We start from the raw sequence: 5,974 nt of genomic DNA on the forward strand, positions 1-5,974 counted from the left end.
TGAAATAAAGTGAAAAAGAAGCATTGATGATATATTTTTTTAAACTAGCGTCTTCCCCTAAAAAAAAGAGAGAAAAATTATAAGTGCACTCTGAACCTTGTTTTTGAAGCTTGAACATCAAATTGTAGTGAGAACTCGATGAAAAAACTAAAGGCTAATTTTTCAAATTGCTCCCATGTTTTCATTATAATTCAAAATTGCACCAATGTTACAAAACTTTTCGCCCAAAGTAGGAAAAAAAAAGAAATCTGATTCTTTCATGCTTGATGCACACATTCATGATCATCACCAAAGTGGAAAAAAGAAAAAAAAAATTAACACAAGCATGTGGAATCTTAAGGAAGAAATGTGATTTTGATGATTCCAATAACAAACCAAGCAAAAGACCCACAACTTGAAGGTTTGAGGGACCAACGTGAGGGCGATGGAAGGATTGTGGATCTTGAAAATGTGCACACAAGGGACAGCGAACAGGCTGGCGATGTTGCATGGATGAGCAAGACCTCAAGCCTGACTGAAGTGAGGAATGGAGGCTAGGCTGAGGTGAGCTCACCTCAGGGGAGGCTCAGACGTGAACCTGGCCCAGGCGAGGGCTCGACCCTGGCCTCAACGAGCACACCTTATGGCTTGAGCATGAGGCTGGCTCAAGCGAGGACTCACCTCAGGCTATGAGCCTGAGGCAAGCCCGGCTCAGGCGAAGCCTCACCTCAGGCCATGAGCTTGAGGCAAGGCAAGCTCAGGCGAGGTTCGTCGCCGATAGCCCGGGCTCAACCTCATCGGCCATCGCCGGGGCGTACATCGTGAAGAAGAAGAAGAAGAAGAAGAAGAAGAAGAAGAAGAAGAAGAAGAAGAAGAAGAAGAAGAAGAAGAAGAAGAAGAAGATGCAAGTGATTACCTGCGCGTCGCCGGGCGGTGGCGGGAGGTTGACGGGGAGCGGCAGCTGGCGAGCGGCAGCTGGCGAGCGGTGGACGGGGAGCGGCGGCTGGCGAGCGGCGGCCGGACGGTGGCGAGAGCCGACGGGCGGCGGGAGGGAGAGGGCGGCGAGCGGGAGCAATACAGCGAAACAGGAAAAAGAGAAAGAGGGATGGGATTAGGGATTTACGCGACATTTAGCGACGGCTTAGCGACGGAATGTTTCCGTCGCTAAGCCGTCGCTAAATCAAAATACAAAAAAAGCGACAGAATATATTCTGTCGCTACGCCGTCGCTAATTAGCGACAGATTAGCGACGACAGAGTTCCCTCTCTAAATCCATCGCTAAAATGGTGTTCTTGTAATAAAAAGTAGCGACAAAAAAATGCAGTCGCTAATCCGTCGCTAAGTAGCGACAGATTAGCGATAAAAGTTGTTTCCTCGCTAATCCGTCGCGAATTAGCGACAGATTCTATCTCTAGCTAATCTGTCGCTAATTAGCGACGGAAAAAATCCGTCGCTAATTTCCGTCGCTAATTAACAATTTTCTTGTAGTGATACATGAGTACGGTTGGTAAATGAGCCGAGTTTAAAGTGTTCAAGCTTGGCTCATTCTTGTGTTGTGGCAAGTTAGACTGATTTGAGCTAGCTTGTGTGCAGAAAAAATACATTTTTTTAAAGCTGATTACAACAAAAAATGCAATGTTTCAGAGCTAGAAGTAATAAGCTAGCTCGTACGAGTTTGAGTATATGGCATACTAGATATATATCTAAAATATATATTTTTATTACTTGGTGAGCTCATGGCCGAGTACCGATTGTTTATGTTCAGTTTGCCGAGCCTATTTTACGAGTTTGAATGAGTTCTTTACGAGTCGAACATGAGCCGAGCCGAGCCGAGCCAAGCCATGAGCTGCTCTCGGTCCTATACATGAGGCCTCTATATATGTAAATTATACCTTGTTTACTTATTGGCAATAGATTTTATTGTTACAGAAAATTTAGTATCTCAAATCGGACATGGACTTGGGATATTCATTCTGAAATTTGAGTTAGAATTGAAGACAAACAATGGATAAAATTGTACACATTGAAATTCCACTCACTTCAATAAAAAAAAAATTGCTATAGGAGAAAATACCTTGTTATCAAGTCAACCCATAAAGTACCACCTAGCTAGGTGGTATCCCATGTGGTAAGGGTCCTGTGTCAAGCTGAAGGCCCAGGTTCGAATCCCTCTGGCACATGGAGCTTAAGAGATATCTGGTAGAAGTCTGCCTAAGTTCAGCTTGACTATTAAAAAAATAAAGTCAACCCATAAAGCACTCAAGATAGTTTGAATCAAAATCTGATCTTAAAACCTTTTCTTCATTTTGTTTGAGTTTTGTCCTACAAATAATACTGGTAAGCTGTTAGTGCACGTCACCTTGTATTGGGACGTTGCAAGTTCAAAACCCAATGGTACATTGTATAACTGGTGAGGGGTCTGCCTAACCCCAGTTTGCCTATAAAAAAAAGAAGACTCGTAAGGGAGCCGAACAAAACTGAACAGAGGGTGTTTAAAGCTTGGTTAATTTCTTGTGGCGACTCAAGCCAAGCTCGAGTTCATGGTGAGCCTAAGTTAAATAAGTTGAGCTCGAACTGACTCATTTATAAATAAATTTTATATTTTTAAAAATAAAACAATAGGATTTACATTCTAAACCATTGAAGCTCAAACTGGTTCATTTACAAAATAATTGTGTTATTTCAAAGTTGTAACCAATAGGATTTGAACCCGATAACGAGTTATATGAGCCGAGCTGTGTCGAACACCGGTTTGTTCATGTTCAGCTTGTTGAGCCTATTTCACAAGTTAGAACGAGCTCTTTACCAGCCAAACATATGCCAAGCCACCCATCTCAACATTTCTTGAAATGAAGATCACGCCCATCTGAAAAAATGCCAAGATGTGTGGCTGTGTGGGCAATGCATGATGCAGCGCCACTGTATATTATGTGAACACCATATTTATTTACTAATATAGAATTTACTAAAGGATAAAGCAACCACAAAGCTGGATTTTAAGATCAACCTACTGAGTTGCGATTCGTGGCATGCAAGATGAAAAAGGTCCTTATCAGCATGTCTATCATTTCTGGTGTTTGCAAGAGGATAGGGGATGTAAACGGTTCGGATTCAGATCGCATGTGACCAAATGCCATATTTGACTATAATCCGATGTTGGCTAAATGGTTTCGAATTTGGGATTTGGATTTGGATAATGAAAAGCTCACATATCTGTCAAATTTAGATATTTATCGAATTCAATAGCAAAATAATCAAAACCATATCCAATTACAATCAAATCTAGTTTGGGCCTAGCAAATGTAACTAACCAAAATCCAATCGGGTCATATATAGAATCAAATCGGATTCACTGACATCCTACAAGAGAGAGACTAATTTTTTTTGTATAGGTGGCATCAATCTACTGGGCTTCATTTTCAAATGCGAAAAAACATGCACATTAAGGCATACTGCTCTAAAGGTCAAGCCATTCAATTGACAGGTGAATTGGCATTCCAGTCGTTGCTTTTTTTACTTTGGCTGCTGTGTGATGTCAAAAGATAAGGTCTGGATTGGATAGCTGAATGATCCATTGCTATTTATTCAGATTATATAAATCGCCGATTAAACTGTTTGGATTTGGTTTTAGATACATTTGAACTCAAACCTAAATCCAGATCCGACCAACGTGCAAGTAGGGATGGCAGTGGGGCGGGGCGGGGCGGGGGACAAGGTTTCCACCCCCGCCCCGCCTCAAAATTTTATCCTCCACCCCCGCCCCGCCTCTGCGGCGGGGATGGATTTTATCCTCCACCCCCGCCTTCATCCCCGTTTCATGTCCTCCACCCCCGCCCCGTCCCCGTCCCCGTCCCCGCCCCGTCCCCGTCCCCGCCCCGCCCCCGCCCCGTCCCCGTCCCGACCCCGCCCCCGTCCCCGACCCCGCGGGATGAGCGTGCTCGTCACCGGCGCCGCTGGCTTTGTCGGCACCCACGTCTCGCTCGCCCTCCGGAAGCGCGGTGACGGTGTCGTCGGCCTCGACAACTTCAACGACTACTACGACCCCTCGCTCAAGAAGGCCCGCCGTCGAATCCTCGGCGACCACGGCGTCTTCGTCATCGCCGGCGACATCAACGACGCCCGACTCCTGGCCAAGCTCTTCGACCTCGTCGCCTTCACCCACGTGATGCACCTCGCCGCCCAGGCCGGAGTCCGGTACGCTATCGAGAACCCGGCGTCCTACGTGCACAGTACGTCGCCCGGCTCCAGGGTTAGGAAATTAGGGAAGGGAGTTAGGGTTAGTAAACAGTTCATCTGAGTTGGGGGCGGGGATGGGGCGGGGCCGGGACGGGGATGGGCCGGGGGCGGGGCGGGGATGGGCCGGGGCGGGGCCGGGGCGGGGATGGGGCGGGGCGGGGCGGGGGAACGTGCCAGTCCATCCCCGCCTCCACCCCCGGACGGGGATGGATTTTAACCTTCATCCCCGCCTCCATCCCCGTTTCATACCCTTCATCCCCGGTCCAAACGGGGCGAGGCGGGGCGGGGCCCCGCTTTCCCCCGGTCCACTGCCATCCCTACGTGCAAGTGTATCCAATTGGCTTAAGCTTAAATAGCTGATTGGACCTGAATTTCACAATAGCTTTCATCCAGGGTTACCAGGTAGAAACACTTAAAGAGAGAGAGAGAGAAACGCCTTTGGGAAACACCAAAAAAATTCATGAAAAAGGTGTTTTCCATGCTATGTGCAACACATTTCCCATACTATAAGAAACATTTTCCTATGTGTTTCTCCTCACATTTCTCTTTCACGGGATATATATTTTAATTTTTTATTATATTATTTTTCTAAACGTTTTCATGCGTTTCCCAAATCGTTTTTCGTTCCTCGGTTCACATGTGCCTGAAAACATGGTTTCCCGCTTCCGTTTCCCAAAGACGTTTTTCCATTTTCGTTTACTTTTTCGGCAACCTCGGTTTCATCAGTATCCAAGTCCTATACGATTGATTCACTAATGCCTGAATGTAAAGCAAATCCAACCTATTTATATCCTTTGTTTGGTCTCAAATCCAATGGGAAAAAAAAAGCGAGATTCGCTTCAACGAAAATGGCTGACCGACTCCAAATCAGGTTGGAAAGAAGTTTCCTGCATTCTTATGTAGCCACATCTCCACAACGGAGATTTCTTCTTTTTATCAGCTCCAAGTTATTTGTATCAGTTACCGATCCGTTCAAACTCGACCTAGGAAAACATTTTCTACCTGGACCCAATAAACAGATCTTCTCGGGTCAAATTCAGATCTATTCCATCGAAACCTGTTGGATTCATATCATAATACTTGAGTTGGATCTACATCATATACCTAAGGATATATGGCCATTAAGGACATGATCCTTTACTAACGAAGGATTAAATTCTCCTTAATAAGGAGATCTAGGACCGTTGAGAAGGAGCCATCTCAAGGGATTGGAATCTTATGTTCCCATGAGAGGTCGGCCCATCTCTCATGCACATATGGAAACTGAAACACATGACAGTAAGTTTAGAAATTAAATAAATCAATTACATGCATGACAGTAGGAATGAGATCATGATCAGTACCAAGAAAGGAAAACTAATACAGCCCCAGGGTTGATAAAAAGGGTCTCTCTCGTTCTCTAGATAAACATATACAAAAATAGAGAAATACAAAATAGAGAGACAAACATTACCATTCCTGTAGAGGTGGTGACTACTCCCATTCTTGGAGATCACAAGCGTCACAATGTGCTCTACCCCTGATTCATCATCCTCTTTCATGTCTACGATTTGGAAGAACCCAACATTAGTATCAGAGCTCTGGGTTGCCGCTGCTACCTATCGCTCCTTCAATGATCCTTGTACTCGCGTGTCTGCGTTAGTCTCTGACGCAGGTACACAACAAGATGTTTAAAACAAATATGGGGATCAAACCAACTGCTGTGAGATATCCCATTCTTTGAACATGAAAAGGTTCAGCAGATATCGGATCAATCACA

This window comes from Nuphar pumila, chromosome 1 (assembly GCF_984573655.1).
Source record: "Nuphar pumila chromosome 1, dmNupPumi1.hap1.1, whole genome shotgun sequence".
Taxonomy (NCBI): Eukaryota; Viridiplantae; Streptophyta; class Magnoliopsida; order Nymphaeales; family Nymphaeaceae; genus Nuphar; species Nuphar pumila.